The following is a 16,210-nucleotide window of genomic DNA, read 5'->3' on the forward strand; positions in this document are numbered from 1 at the left end:
AACAAAACAACTATGCAACAAAACAACGCAATCAGAAGGTATAACACAGCAGCTTTCAGGAGGGAGAAGTGTTCAGGCTAGCCTGGGCCCAGAGCGGGGGGGCTTCCTCGACACTCGTGGTCTTCCACCCTCCTGAGTTACCTGGTGGCCTAGAGCGGGGGGGCTTCCTCGACACTCGTGGTCTTCCACCCCCTCGAGTTACCCAGTGCCGCGCCCAGTGTCACCGATCCTCCCTCTCCTGAGAGTGCCCGGTAAGATGGGCACGGCTGCGGGGTGGGCAGTTTAGGGAGGGGGGGGTAGACACCCATGTATTATAGGACCCCTCCTAGATGACAGGAATGATGGTATCCACAGCGGCAATGGCTGGGGCTGGCGTCTCTCGCTCTCCCCTCAATCAAAGGGTCAGACGGAGGGAACCGGACGGGGTCACCGAGCAGAGAACCCCAGACAGCGCCCACCGCTCCTCGAAGGCTTCAAGGGAGTCGGTGGACGCCGCCCAGAGGAACTCCGCTCGGATACGTGAGTGTACTGAGGATCGGAAAACGGCCCCACAATCGCAGGACGTTTCATGGGCCAACCTCCTCTCTCTGGTTTTATAAATGGCTGTTTTAGCCAAAGCTAGGAGGAGGTTGACCAGAAGATCCCGCGACTTTGTGGGGCCATGGATGGGAAGTGTATAGATAAAGAGGTGGGGGGAAAAATGAAGCCAGAAGCGTAATAGAATATTTGTGAGGAGCCGGAAAAGGGGCTGCAATCTGGCACACTCTGAATACACGTGCGCCAGGGTTTCCCTCACATTACAGAAAGGACAAGTGTCCGGAATGGGGGTAAACCGTGTCAAAAACACGCCCGTGCTCACAGCTCCGTGAAGGAGCCGTCAACTGATGTCCCCAACGGGCCTTGGGACCAGGGTGGAATACAGGCTGGCCCACCGAGGTTGCTCACCCTCCAGAGGTGGCAGGAGATCCCGCCACTTTGTATCGGGGCGGGACACCAGGGTGTGGGCGTGAAGGGTGTGAAGCGTAAGTGTATATAAATATTTCCGTGGAGCAATTTGAAAGCTAACCGGCTGCAATTCGTGCAGCCGGCTTGCAGTAAAAGGGTGAGGGGTTTGTTGGGATCTACGGGGTGGGGGCCCGATGGAAAGGTCCGGCGGGCCTGGGGTAAGGGAAGGGCGGGCTGCGCCCTCGCACAAGGCTGGCTAACATAAGCCCGAGCAGCGGGGGTCAAGGCGGCCTTTACCTCCTGAAGCACGCGCCGGCGGGTACGGAGGCTAGAGAGCCCCATGCGCCAAGCGAGTGTCAGGGGATCCAGCCAGTCTCTCCGGTCGTAGTCCAGGAGGTCTCCGACCCTTGTAACTTCCGCCAGGACCAACCTCTGGCGCACCGAGCGGGACTCCGCCACCTGCACACGGAGCTGGGGGTTGTGTAGCAGGGGCTCCGTGAGGATATCTGCCCCCACGGTGGCCGCCACGGACCTGGTTGTTAGAAACAATTTCCAGGTCCGGAGGAGGTCCTGGTAGAAGACCGGCAGCCCGGAGAGGTCTCGCGGAAAACCCCTCGGAGAAAGATAAAAGAGCTGCCGGTCATATCGAAGCCCTTGGAAACGGCGCAGGAAGGCGTGCGCCAGTATGCTCCACGCCGAACTACTTGCACTATAAAAGAGCCTCTGCAGGGCCTGGAGGCGGAAAACGCGGACCTGAGTGTACAGACACTTCAGGCCCTGCCCTCCTTCCTTCAGGGGTAGATGAAGAACTCCAACAGGGGCCCAGTGCATTCCTGACCAGAAGAACTCTAGAATCAATCTCCGGAGGTGGGTCAGGAAACCCGGGGCCGGGGCCAGGGTGTTGAGCCGGTACCAGAGCGTGGACAGGACTAGTTGGTTAAGCACCAGTGCTCTCCCTCGGAGGGAGAGACATCGGAGTAGCCTCGTCCATCTCCGGATCCGCTCTATCACCCCGCCCTCTAAATTTTGCCAGTTCTCCGGCGGGGAAGGATGCGTGGCGGAAAGGTAAACGCCGAGATAGAGCAGTGGACCCGCACTCCACCGGATGGTCTGAAGTGCGGGTGGGAGGGAGCTCACCTGCCGCCAGTCCCCCACCGCCAAGCCAGAGCTCTTGACCCAGTTGACTCGGGCGGAGGAGGCTGCCGAATAGATGGCTTGGCATGCCTCCACTCGCGCCAAGTCACCCGGGTCCTGGACCACGAGGAGTACGTCATCGGCGTACGCCGACAGGACCAGCCGCAGCTCCGGCTCCCGCAGCACCAACCCTGTCATCCTCCTGCGGAGGAGACAGAGGAAAGGCTCAATCGCCAGAGCATACAACTGTCCGAGAGGGGGCACCCCTGCCGCACTCCTCGCCCGAAGCTGACCGGTTCAGTCAGGGTCCAGTTGAGCCTAACCAAACACTCCGCGGAGGCATACAGCACCCGGAGAAAACTCACAAACTGAGGTCCAAATCCAAACGCCTGCAGAGTGCTCAGGAGGTACCCATGATCTACTCTATCGAACGCCTTCTCCTGATCAAGAGACAGGAGGGACAACGATAGACCATCTCTCCGCCCGAGTTCCAAAAGGTCTCGGACTAGAAAGAGGTTGTCGAAAATGCTGCGACCCGGGACAGTATAGGTCTGGTCTGGGTGGACCACGTCCGCCATCACGGACCCTAGCCGCAGCGAGATTGCTTTCGCTACGATTTTGTAATCCGTGCTAAGGAGTGAGACGGGACGCCAGTTTCGTAGATCGCGGAGGTCCCCCTTCTTCGGCAGCAAAGCGAGCACCGCTCGCCTGCATGACAGAGGGAGGACCCCGCTCTGCAAGGACTCAGCCCAGACGGTGACAAGGTCTGGGCCGAGAATGTCCCAGAACGCGCGGTAAAACTCCACGGTCAGCCCGTTCATGCCCGGAGATTTATTGGTGGGCATGCGACGGAGGGCTTCCGAGAACTCGGCCAGGGTGAGAGGCAGCTCTAGTCGGTCTCGGTTGCCCACGCTGACCGTGGGGAGTTCCTCCCAGAGCACCTCGCAAGCGTCAGGATCGGTCGGGTCCGGGGAGAAAAGGCTTGTGTTGAAGTCACGGGCCCTCCCACACATCTCCTCCGGACCCGTGAGGGGGGTGCCGTCTTCCGCAAGAAGGCAGGTGACGTGTTTCTTGGCCCCCCTCGTTTTCTCCAGGGCATAGAAGAAGCGGGAGCCGCGGTCCATCTCCCGAAGGAGGCGGATGCGGGATCGAACGAAGGCACCTCGGGCCCGGTGGTCCTCAAGGGCCCGGAGCTCCTCCCGCTTCTCCCGGCACGCTCCGCAGAGGGACGGGTCCTCGGGATCGGCGGCCAGGCGCCTCTCCATCTCTAAGACCTCCCGTTCCAGCTGCTCTATCGCCGCATTTCGCCGTCGGCTGGTGCCCCGAGTGTAGTCACGGCAGAAGAGCTTGGCGCGCACCTTCCCGAGATCCCACCATCGCCGCACCGAGGGAAAGGCACGCCACTGCTCTCGCCAGGCCAACCAAAACTCCCGGAAGGACATCACAAAGCTCTCGTCCTCCAACAGGCTGTTATTAAAGTGCCAATAGGCCGGCCCTGGTCTCTCTGCACGGAGGGAAACCGTTACAGCGACTAAATGATGATTGGAGAATGGGGCCGGCCGAATGGCGGAGGAGTGGGCCTGTGAAAGATGGAAACGGGATAAGTAAATACGGTCCAACCGAGAGTGGTGTGACCGATGGGCCTCCACCCGGACAAAGGTAAACGTGGAGGTGTCATCTGGGTGATGGTCACGCCAGACGTCCACTAGGGAATGATGGTCAACTATCCCTTGGAGAATATTCGCAGCGGCCGGACTCGGTTCGGCCCCTGAGCGGTCCCGTTCCTCGAGGGTGGTGTTAAAGTCCCCTCCCAGGACCAGGCACTCGTGCGAATCCAGGGTGCCGAGAAAGTCGGACACCTGCTGATAAAATTGTGGCCGCCTGGAGCTCATTTGCGGGGCATAGATATTAACAAAATTAACCACGAGCCCCTCCATACGGACTCGAAGGTGCAGCACGTGGCCCGACACGGCCTCATTGACCCCTAGCACCTCAGGCCGTAGGTTGGGGGAGAATAGGGTTGCCACTCCAGCCTGCCAGGTCGCAAAGTGGCTAAAGTATACCCCGTCCCCCCACTCCAGCCGCCACCTGTCCTCGGCGGCCGGGTCTGTATGGGTCTCCTGCAGGAAAACTACAGAGTACCTCCCCTCCCGAAGGTAAGAGAGCACCTGGGACCTGCGGAGAGCCATCCTACAGCCCCTGGTATTCAGGGTCGCAATAATAAGAGGCGTCATACGGGGGGCTGGAGGGGTGGGGGTCTCGTATTGGCGGGGGGGTTCAGGGCCCCCGGCGGGTTGCACAGCAACCCATGACCCATCCCGTAGGTGAGTAGATCGCTGCGGAAGCTGCGGGCTCGCTCGTAGGCCGCAGCACCGCGCTTTCCTTGCCCCCTGCCCTCCTTTATAAGGGCCTTTGTGGCCTGGAGGAGTTGATCAAAGTCCCCCCATAGCCGAAGAGCCAACTGTGCCCTATCGCGGGCGCCACGGGAGTGCTCTAGGAACTTCCGTAGCGCATGCCGCAGCTCATGGGGGGGTGGGGTTACAATTCCCAAGGTATTCCCTGATGGGCCTCTTAATACAGCCTCGTGGTCCGCTAAGGCAGGTAGACAGGGTGCGGACCACCGACGGGGCGTCTGACAGGCTGGGGTTATTAAATTCACTTCACGCCTTGGGGTGGAGGGGGATGGCAGGGGAAAAATTGCCACTCCTAACGGGTCGCGACTAGAAAGTGCAAAGACTGCTCCCTGGGGGGAGTCTGCAAAAGGCGGAAAGGAAATAACCCCAGGGGCGGCATTAACATTGCAGGAGGAGGGACCTTGGGCAGGGGCAGGGGTGGGGGCAGGGGTAAGGCTCTGGGGTGCAGGAGGCGAGCAGCTAAAGGAAAGTGCCTCCTGAGCAGAGTCAAGGGTTAAGGGGGAAGGGGAGGGGCTCCCAAGAATGCTAGGTGCTGGCTCCATGGTGGTTTTAGCGGTCACGGCATCAGGTGGTGGACCGCCTTCTGCAGGGTGCTCACCCGGAAAGGCAAAAAGGGGGAGGGAGCATGGGGAAAGGGAGGCTGGGGTAAGGCTGCCCAGCTCGAGGCCAGCCGGCAGCAAATCATCCCCTCCCTGGGTGACCGGGGTCAAATCTAGGGCCTCAATCTCCGCATACACGGAGGAGAGGCCAACTCCTGCCACCCCGGGGGCCTCTCCTCTAGGGCCCGCCTCAACGGCCGCCTCGGGGTCCACGGGGGGTTCGGGTAGCGTCCAGGCAGAAGGGGTGTCCTCAGAAGTCTCGCAGGGGAGGGTTTCCCGTGGAGGGGGGATTCTGCCCTCCAATGCCAGTCCGTCTTCCCCTCCCGACACCGGCGGATGGATCTCGCTCGCGGCCGTGGCGGGAGGCTCGATAGCAGTGCCTCCTTTCCTGGTCTTCCGGGGGGCTTCCGCGTCGGGTGGATGCAGCGGAGCTCGAGCCTTCCGCTTGCCTCGCTTCCCCTGGACTAGGGTCCAGCCCTCCATAGCATCATCTGGGGGTTGGCTAGCAGGGGTCGTGTCGGGGGGCGGAGGCGATGGTTTAGGGGTTCGGGGAGGTAGCGGTGGGGCAACATGAGGGGCGGGGGTTTCTCCTTGGGGAGGGCCCTCTCTTATACCCGATAATATCCTTGCCACACCCTCCTCCATGGGCTCTATTGGGTTGGTACTAGCAAGGGTGGAAACCCCTTGCTCGCCCGGGCATTGTAGGGAAGGTATCTCTTGGGCCCGGACGGGAGCAGCGATGGGTCGAGTAGGAGGAGGGTTGGTTTCAGGTACTGGGCAGCCAGGGGCGTCGGCAGCGACGGGGCCGATGTCCTGCCGGGTCTCGGGGGTTTCGGGTGCCCCTCCCCCCCGAGCCAAAGGGCAGTCTCTGCGGACATGCCCCGCTGAGCGGCAGAGGTAGCACCGGGCCTCTCCGGTAGAATAAAAGACCCGATAGCGGGCTCCCTCGTAGGGGACTAGAAAGGACCCCTCAAGCGCCTCTCCGTCACGTGCCCCTGCCGGTGGTAGAAGCTGCACTTGCCGGCGGAACGAAAAAATGTGACGGAGGGTGGGGTCCTTGCAGCCCAACGGGAGAGGGCTGATGACAGAAACAAGTTTCCCCGGGGTGGAAAGAGCGGGTAACAGGGCAGCATTGGGTAAGAAGGGAGGAACGGAGGTAAGGACGAGGCGAACGCCCAGGTCTTTTAACGGTTCTAGGGGGACAAACATCCCCCCTACCGTCAGGCCCCTCTCCACCGCCTCCTGGGCGGCATCCTCCGAGGCTAAGAAGAAAACGACCTTCCCATACATCTTGGAGGCCGCCACAATAGCCGTGGGTCCTACCACCTTCGCCAACGCCTGCACGTATGTCTCCACGTGGGGCGAGGCGGGCACCAGGAGGCAACGGACGCCGTGCTTCCTGGTCAAGGCGGGAAAAGGGCCTCGGCCGCTGGTGATGGTGGCGGAGGCGGGGGGGGCGAGATGACGAGGCGGCAGGCAGCGGGGAGCCCGCTGCCGCCCGGGCATACGTCCTGGGGGCCGGGGGAGGGACAATCGCAGAGCTGGTGGAGGGAAACGCTGGGAGGGGCGCCACGGTTGATGACGAGGCCGCAGCGGTGGGGGCAGCCCCTGCCATGGAGGGCTCAGTGGTTTTAGCGGGGCCCTTTCCTTTCCACCCGCCCTGGCCCTTCCGGCGAACCGGGGGGGGGTTCCTAGAATCTGGGGGGGTGGTGGGTGCAGCAGCAGCAGCAATCACCCTGGTGCCTCCTGCTACCGGTGCCCCAGCATGGGGGGTGATAAGTACCTTAACAATAGTAGTAGGGGGGGGACCTTGGGGGTTGGGCAGGGGTGGTGGTGGGAAAGGGACAACTAATTTTATTAAAGCAGTCTCGCCCCTCTCGTTCCCCGCCATTGTGAGCAGGGAGAGACAGGGAGACACCGGAAGGAGGAAGGGGGAGGGGAGAAGGCGAAATAGCCCCTCCTTCCGCTGGCTGCGGACGGGAAGGGAAAAAATGCCGAGGGAGGGGGGCTGGGAGGAGGGGGGGGAACAAAATCGGGGTCCAGTAAAAGGGGCAAGTTGTGGGATAAGCAATCCGGGGGGGGGGTGCAGACCCACACACGTTTGTCCAAAGAGTCTAGGTTGGTCGGTTGTTAGGTCCGGTCCGGTCGGCAAAGTTCAAAGCAAACAGCTGGATCCGAAGGGAGATGGCAGATTGCCAGCAGGGACAGACTGCGGGGGGGCCGTGACAGTTGTAATAACGATGGGGGGGTAGGGGCACCGATGGATCGGGGGTGGGGGTCTCCACGCCACACCCCCTGTGCCGCCACAAACGCAAGTAATCACAGTCAAACTCCCCCCCACGAGAGTATAATTCAGAAAGTTACTCAATCTTACGGCCTTCGTCACAATGATTTATATTATTTCTTCTGTCTGATGAAATCTCCGTCTCCGGCTGTGTTGGCTGTGTTCCAAGTCCTCCGGTATGTTAAGAATGTTGTAAGGTCCAAGCTGCTGGCAAAACGGCTGGGTCTGGGGGTTTCCCTCTCCCCCCTCCGGACAGCAAAATCGGCAATCTTCCCCCCCCTCCTCCGGGGGCTCAGCTGAGGCAAATAGCTGCGCCCGAAAGCAGGCGTGGGGGGGGATGGCCGGCGAAGGACGTAGATGGAAAAAAACACAAAAAATTTAAAAAAAAATCAAAAAAGCGTCTGGCCCGGTCGGGGGGGGACTAAGGCAGGTGCAAAAAGTAAGAAAAATCCTGGCCAGGGGGGTTTAGGAAAGAATAGAAAGCAGATAGCTGAGGAGCAAGCAAAAGACGTTCCGTTTCCTAACAGGGAAGTTTTTTTTTTTTTTTTTTTTTTTTAAAAAACAAAAAGAAAGTTTATTGGTAACGCTTACAGTATTACCAAAGAAAACAAAACAACTATGCAACAAAACAACGCAATCAGAAGGTATAACACAGCAGCTTTCAGGAGGGAGAAGTGTTCAGGCTAGCCTGGGCCCAGAGCGGGGGGGCTTCCTCGACACTCGTGGTCTTCCACCCCCTCGAGTTACCCAGTGCCGCGCCCAGTGTCACCGATCCTCCCTCTCCTGAGAGTGCCCGGTAAGATGGGCACGGCTGCGGGGTGGGCGGTTTAGGGAGGGGGGGGTAGACACCCATGTATTATAGGACCCCTCCTAGATGACAGGAATGATGGTATCCACAGCGGCAATGGCTGGGGCTGGCGTCTCTCGCTCTTCCCCTCAATCAAAGGGTCAGACGGAGGGAACCGGACGGGGTCACCGAGCAGAGAACCCCAGACAGCGCCCACCGCTCCTCGAAGGCTTCAAGGGAGTCGGTGGACGCCGCCCAGAGGAACTCCGCTCGGATACGTGAGTGTACTGAGGATCGGAAAACGGCCCCACAGTCGCAGGACGTTTCATGGGCCAACCTCCTCTCTCTGGTTTTGTAAATGGCTGTTTTAGCCAAAGCTAGGAGGAGGTTGACCAGAAGATCCCGCGACTTTGTGGGGCCACGAATGGGAAGTGTATAGATAAAAAGGTGGGGGGAAAAATGAAGCCAGAAGCGTAATAAAATATTTGTGAGGAGCCGGAAAAGGGGCTGCAATCTGGCGCACTCTAAATACACGTGCACCAGGGTTTCCCTCACATTACAAAAAGGACAAGTGTCCGGAATGGGGGTAAACCGTGTCAAAAACACGCCCGTGCTCACAGCTCCGTGAAGGAGCCGCCAACTGATGTCCCCGACGGGCCTTGGGACCAGGGTGGAATACAGGCTGGCCCACCGAGGTTGCTCACCCTCCAAAGGTGGCAGGAGATCCCGCCACTTTGTATCGGGGCGGGACACCAGGGTGTGGGCGTGAAGGGTGTGAAGCGTAAGTGTATATAAATATTTCCGTGAAGCAATTTGAAAGCTAACCGGCTGCAGTTCGTGCAGCCGGCTTGCAGTGAAAGGGTGAGGGGTGTGTTGGGATCTATGGGGTGGGGGCCCGATGGAAAGGTCCGGCGGGCCTGGGGTAAGGGATGGGCGGGGTGTGCCCTCGCACAAGGCTCGGCTAACATAAGCCCGAGCAGCGGGGGTCAAGGCGGCCTTCACCTCCTGAAGTACGCGCCGGGGGGTACGGAGGCTGGAGAGCCCCATGCGCCGAGCGAGCATCAGGGGATCCAGCCAGTCTCTCCGGTCGTAGTCCAGGAGGTCTCCGACCCTCGTAACTTCCGCCAGGACCAACCTCTGGCGCACCGAGCGGGACTCCGCCACCTGCACACGGAGCTGGGGGTTGTGTAGCAGGGGCTCCGTGAGGAGATCTGCCCCCACGGTGGCCGCCACGGACCTGGTTGTTAGAAACAATTTCCAGGTCCGGAGGAGGTCCTGGTGGAAGACCGGCAGCCCGGAGAGGTCTCGCGGAAAACCCCTCGGAGAAAGATAAAAGAGCTGCCGGTCATATCGAAACCCTTGGAAACGGCGCAGGAAGGCGTGCGCCAGTATGCTCCACGCCGAACTACTTGCACTATAAAAGAGCCTCTGCAGGGCCTGGAGGCGGAAGACGCGGACCTGAGTGTACAGACACTTCAGGCCCTGCCCTCCTTCCTTCAGGGGTAGATGAAGAACTCCAACAGGGGCCCAGTGCATTCCTGACCAAAAGAACTCTAGAATCAATCTCCGGAGATGGGTCAGGAAACCCGGGGCCGGGGCCAGGGTGTTGAGCCGGTACCAGAGCGTGGACAGGACTAGTTGGTTAAGCACCAGTGCTCTCCCTCGGAGGGAGAGACATCGAAGAAGCCTCGTCCATCTCCGGATCCGCTCTATCACCCCGCCCTCTAAATTTTGCCAGTTCTCCGGCGGGGAAGGATGCGTGGCGGAAAGGTAAACGCCGAGATAGAGCAGTGGACCCGCACTCCACCGGATGGTCTGAAGTGCGGGTGGGAGGGAGCTCACCTGCCGCCAGTCCCCCACCGCCAAGCCAGAGCTCTTGACCCAGTTGACTCGGGCGGAGGAGGCTGCCGAATAGATGGCTTGGCATGCCTCCACTCGCGCCAAGTCACCCGGGTCCTGGACCACGAGGAGTACGTCATCGGCGTACGCCGACAGGACCAGCCGCAGCTCCGGCTCCCGCAGCACCAACCCTGTCATCCTCCTGCGGAGGAGACAGAGGAAAGGCTCAATCGCCAGAGCATACAACTGTCCGAGAGGGGGCACCCCTGCCGCACTCCTCGCCCGAAGCTGACCGGTTCAGTCAGGGTCCAGTTGAGCCTAACCAAACACTCCGCGGAGGCATACAGCACCCGGAGAAAACTCACAAACTGAGGTCCAAATCCAAACGCCTGCAGAGTGCTCAGGAGGTACCCATGATCTACTCTATCCAACGCCTTCTCCTGATCAAGAGACAGGAGGGACAACGATAGACCATCTCTCCGCCCGAGTTCCAAAAGGTCTCGGACTAGAAAGAGGTTGTCGAAAATGCTGCGACCCGGGACAGTATAGGTCTGGTCTGGGTGGACCACGTCCGCCATCACGGACCCTAGCCGCAGCGAGATTGCTTTCGCTACGATTTTGTAATCCGTGCTAAGGAGTGAGACGGGACGCCAGTTTCGTAGATCGCGGAGGTCCCCCTTCTTCGGCAGCAAAGCGAGCACCGCTCGCCTGCATGACAGAGGGAGGACCCCGCTCTGCAAGGACTCAGCCCAGACGGTGACAAGGTCTGGGCCGAGAATGTCCCAGAACGCGCGGTAAAACTCCACGGTCAGCCCGTTCATGCCCGGAGATTTATTGGTGGGCATGCGACGGAGGGCTTCCGAGAACTCGGCCAGGGTGAGAGGCAGCTCTAGTCGGTCTCGGTTGCCCACGCTGACCGTGGGGAGTTCCTCCCAGAGCACCTCGCAAGCGTCAGGATCGGTCGGGTCCGGGGAGAAAAGGCTTGTGTTGAAGTCACGGGCCCTCCCACACATCTCCTCCGGACCCGTGAGGGGGGTGCCGTCTTCCGCAAGAAGGCAGGTGACGTGTTTCTTGGCCCCCCTCGTTTTCTCCAGGGCATAGAAGAAGCGGGAGCCGCGGTCCATCTCCCGAAGGAGGCGGATGCGGGATCGAACGAAGGCACCTCGGGCCCGGTGGTCCTCAAGGGCCCGGAGCTCCTCCCGCTTCTCCCGGCACGCTCCGCAGAGGGACGGGTCCTCGGGATCGGCGGCCAGGCGCCTCTCCATCTCTAAGACCTCCCGTTCCAGCTGCTCTATCGCCGCATTTCGCCGTCGGCTGGTGCCCCGAGTGTAGTCACGGCAGAAGAGCTTGGCGCGCACCTTCCCGAGATCCCACCATCGCCGCACCGAGGGAAAGGCACGCCACTGCTCTCGCCAGGCCAACCAAAACTCCCGGAAGGACATCACAAAGCTCTCGTCCTCCAACAGGCTGTTATTAAAGTGCCAATAGGCCGGCCCTGGTCTCTCTGCACGGAGGGAAACCGTTACAGCGACTAAATGATGATCGGAGAATGGGGCCGGCCGAATGGCGGAGGAGTGGGCCTGTGAAAGATGGAAACGGGATAAGTAAATACGGTCCAACCGAGAGTGGTGTGACCGATGGGCCTCCACCCGGACAAAGGTAAACGTGGAGGTGTCATCTGGGTGATGGTCACGCCAGACGTCCACTAGGGAATGATGGTCAACTATCCCTTGGAGAATATTCGCAGCGGCCGGACTCGGTTCGGCCCCTGAGCGGTCCCGTTCCTCGAGGGTGGTGTTAAAGTCCCCTCCCAGGACCAGGCACTCGTGCGAATCCAGGGTGCCGAGAAAGTCGGACACCTGCTGATAAAATTGTGGCCGCCTGGAGCTCATTTGCGGGGCATAGATATTAACAAAATTAACCACGAGCCCCTCCATACGGACTCGAAGGTGCAGCACGTGGCCCGACACGGCCTCATTGACCCCTAGCACCTCAGGCCGTAGGTTGGGGGAGAATAGGGTTGCCACTCCAGCCTGCCAGGTCGCAAAGTGGCTAAAGTATACCCCGTCCCCCCACTCCAGCCGCCACCTGTCCTCGGCGGCCGGGTCTGTATGGGTCTCCTGCAGGAAAACTACAGAGTACCTCCCCTCCCGAAGGTAAGAGAGCACCTGGGACCTGCGGAGAGCCATCCTACAGCCCCTGGTATTCAGGGTCGCAATAATAAGAGGCGTCATACGGGGGGCTGGAGGGGTGGGGGTCTCGTATTGGCGGGGGGGTTCAGGGCCCCCGGCGGGTTGCACAGCAACCCATGACCCATCCCGTAGGTGAGTAGATCGCTGCGGAAGCTGCGGGCTCGCTCGTAGGCCGCAGCACCGCGCTTTCCTTGCCCCCTGCCCTCCTTTATAAGGGCCTTTGTGGCCTGGAGGAGTTGATCAAAGTCCCCCCATAGCCGAAGAGCCAACTGTGCCCTATCGCGGGCGCCACGGGAGTGCTCTAGGAACTTCCGTAGCGCATGCCGCAGCTCATGGGGGGGTGGGGTTACAATTCCCAAGGTATTCCCTGATGGGCCTCTTAATACAGCCTCGTGGTCCGCTAAGGCAGGTAGACAGGGTGCGGACCACCGACGGGGCGTCTGACAGGCTGGGGTTATTAAATTCACTTCACGCCTTGGGGTGGAGGGGGATGGCAGGGGAAAAATTGCCACTCCTAACGGGTCGCGACTAGAAAGTGCAAAGACTGCTCCCTGGGGGGAGTCTGCAAAAGGCGGAAAGGAAATAACCCCAGGGGCGGCATTAACATTGCAGGAGGAGGGACCTTGGGCAGGGGCAGGGGTGGGGGCAGGGGTAAGGCTCTGGGGTGCAGGAGGCGAGCAGCTAAAGGAAAGTGCCTCCTGAGCAGAGTCAAGGGTTAAGGGGGAAGGGGAGGGGCTCCCAAGAATGCTAGGTGCTGGCTCCATGGTGGTTTTAGCGGTCACGGCATCAGGTGGTGGACCGCCTTCTGCAGGGTGCTCACCCGGAAAGGCAAAAAGGGGGAGGGAGCATGGGGAAAGGGAGGCTGGGGTAAGGCTGCCCAGCTCGAGGCCAGCCGGCAGCAAATCATCCCCTCCCTGGGTGACCGGGGTCAAATCTAGGGCCTCAATCTCCGCATACACGGAGGAGAGGCCAACTCCTGCCACCCCGGGGGCCTCTCCTCTAGGGCCCGCCTCAACGGCCGCCTCGGGGTCCACGGGGGGTTCGGGTAGCGTCCAGGCAGAAGGGGTGTCCTCAGAAGTCTCGCAGGGGAGGGTTTCCCGTGGAGGGGGGATTCTGCCCTCCAATGCCAGTCCGTCTTCCCCTCCCGACACCGGCGGATGGATCTCGCTCGCGGCCGTGGCGGGAGGCTCGATAGCAGTGCCTCCTTTCCTGGTCTTCCGGGGGGCTTCCGCGTCGGGTGGATGCAGCGGAGCTCGAGCCTTCTGCTTGCCTCGCTTCCCCTGGACTAGGGTCCAGCCCTCCATAGCATCATCTGGGGGTTGGCTAGCAGGGGTCGTGTCGGGGGGCGGAGGCGATGGTTTAGGGGTTCGGGGAGGTAGCGGTGGGGCAACATGAGGGGCGGGGGTTTCTCCTTGGGGAGGGCCCTCTCTTATACCCGATAATATCCTTGCCACACCCTCCTCCATGGGCTCTATTGGGTTGGTACTAGCAAGGGTGGAAACCCCTTGCTCGCCCGGGCATTGTAGGGAAGGTATCTCTTGGGCCCGGACGGGAGCAGCGATGGGTCGAGTAGGAGGAGGGTTGGTTTCAGGTACTGGGCAGCCAGGGGCGTCGGCAGCGACGGGGCCGATGTCCTGCCGGGTCTCGGGGGTTTCGGGTGCCCCTCCCCCCCGAGCCAAAGGGCAGTCTCTGCGGACATGCCCCGCTGAGCGGCAGAGGTAGCACCGGGCCTCTCCGGTAGAATAAAAGACCCGATAGCGGGCTCCCTCGTAGGGGACTAGAAAGGACCCCTCAAGCGCCTCTCCGTCACGTGCCCCTGCCGGTGGTAGAAGCTGCACTTGCCGGCGGAACGAAAAAATGTGACGGAGGGTGGGGTCCTTGCAGCCCAACGGGAGAGGGCTGATGACAGAAACAAGTTTCCCCAGGGTGGAAAGAGCGGGTAACAGGGCAGCATTGGGTAAGAAGGGAGGAACGGAGGTAAGGACGAGGCGAACGCCCAGGTCTTTTAACGGTTCTAGGGGGACAAACATCCCCCCTACCGTCAGGCCCCTCTCCACCGCCTCCTGGGCGGCATCCTCCGAGGCTAAGAAGAAAACGACCTTCCCATACATCTTGGAGGCCGCCACAATAGCCGTGGGTCCTACCACCTTCGCCAACGCCTGCACGTATGTCTCCACGTGGGGCGAGGCGGGCACCAGGAGGCAACGGACGCCGTGCTTCCTGGTCAAGGCGGGAAAAGGGCCTCGGCCGCTGGTGATGGTGGCGGAGGCGGGGGGGGCGAGATGACGAGGCGGCAGGCAGCGGGGAGCCCGCTGCCGCCCGGGCATACGTCCTGGGGGCCGGGGGAGGGACAATCGCAGAGCTGGTGGAGGGAAACGCTGGGAGGGGCGCCACGGTTGATGACGAGGCCGCAGCGGTGGGGGCAGCCCCTGCCATGGAGGGCTCAGTGGTTTTAGCGGGGCCCTTTCCTTTCCACCCGCCCTGGCCCTTCCGGCGAACCGGGGGGGGGTTCCTAGAATCTGGGGGGGTGGTGGGTGCAGCAGCAGCAGCAATCACCCTGGTGCCTCCTGCTACCGGTGCCCCAGCATGGGGGGTGATAAGTACCTTAACAATAGTAGTAGGGGGGGGACCTTGGGGGTTGGGCAGGGGTGGTGGTGGGAAAGGGACAACTAATTTTATTAAAGCAGTCTCGCCCCTCTCGTTCCCCGCCATTGTGAGCAGGGAGAGACAGGGAGACACCGGAAGGAGGAAGGGGGAGGGGAGAAGGCGAAATAGCCCCTCCTTCCGCTGGCTGCGGACGGGAAGGGAAAAAATGCCGAGGGAGGGGGGCTGGGAGGAGGGGGGGGAACAAAATCGGGGTCCAGTAAAAGGGGCAAGTTGTGGGATAAGCAATCCGGGGGGGGGGGTGCAGACCCACACACGTTTGTCCAAAGAGTCTAGGTTGGTCGGTTGTTAGGTCCGGTCCGGTCGGCAAAGTTCAAAGCAAACAGCTGGATCCGAAGGGAGATGGCAGATTGCCAGCAGGGACAGACTGCGGGGGGGCCGTGACAGTTGTAATAACGATGGGGGGGTAGGGGCACCGATGGATCGGGGGTGGGGGTCTCCACGCCACACCCCCTGTGCCGCCACAAACGCAAGTAATCACAGTCAAACTCCCCCCCACGAGAGTATAATTCAGAAAGTTACTCAATCTTACGGCCTTCGTCACAATGATTTATATTATTTCTTCTGTCTGATGAAATCTCCGTCTCCGGCTGTGTTGGCTGTGTTCCAAGTCCTCCGGTATGTTAAGAATGTTGTAAGGTCCAAGCTGCTGGCAAAACGGCTGGGTCTGGGGGTTTCCCTCTCCCCCCTCCGGACAGCAAAATCGGCAATCTTCCCCCCCCTCCTCCGGGGGCTCAGCTGAGGCAAATAGCTGCGCCCGAAAGCAGGCGTGGGGGGGGATGGCCGGCGAAGGACGTAGATGGAAAAAAACACAAAAAATTTTAAAAAAAATCAAAAAAGCGTCTGGCCCGGTCGGGGGGGGACTAAGGCAGGTGCAAAAAGTAAGAAAAATCCTGGCCAGGGGGGTTTAGGAAAGAATAGAAAGCAGATAGCTGAGGAGCAAGCAAAAGACGTTCCGTTTCCTAACAGGGAAGGTTTTTTTTTTTTTTTTAAAAAACAAAAAGAAAGTTTATTGGTAACGCTTACAGAATTACCAAAGAAAACAAAACAACTATGCAACAAAACAACGCAATCAGAAGGTATAACACAGCAGCTTTCAGGAGGGAGAAGTGTTCAGGCTAGCCTGGGCCCAGAGCGGGGGGGCTTCCTCGACACTCGTGGTCTTCCACCCCCTCGAGTTACCCAGTGCCGCGCCCAGTGTCACCGATCCTCCCTCTCCTGAGAGTGCCCGGTAAGATGGGCACGGCTGCGGGGTGGGCGGTTTAGGGAGGGGGGGGTAGACACCCATGTATTATAGGACCCCTCCTAGATGACAGGAATGATGGTATCCACAGCGGCAATGGCTGGGGCTG

Source organism: Lepidochelys olivacea (genome assembly GCF_965140295.1).
Source record: "Lepidochelys olivacea isolate rLepOli2 genome assembly, chromosome: 2".
Taxonomy (NCBI): Eukaryota; Metazoa; Chordata; order Testudines; family Cheloniidae; genus Lepidochelys; species Lepidochelys olivacea.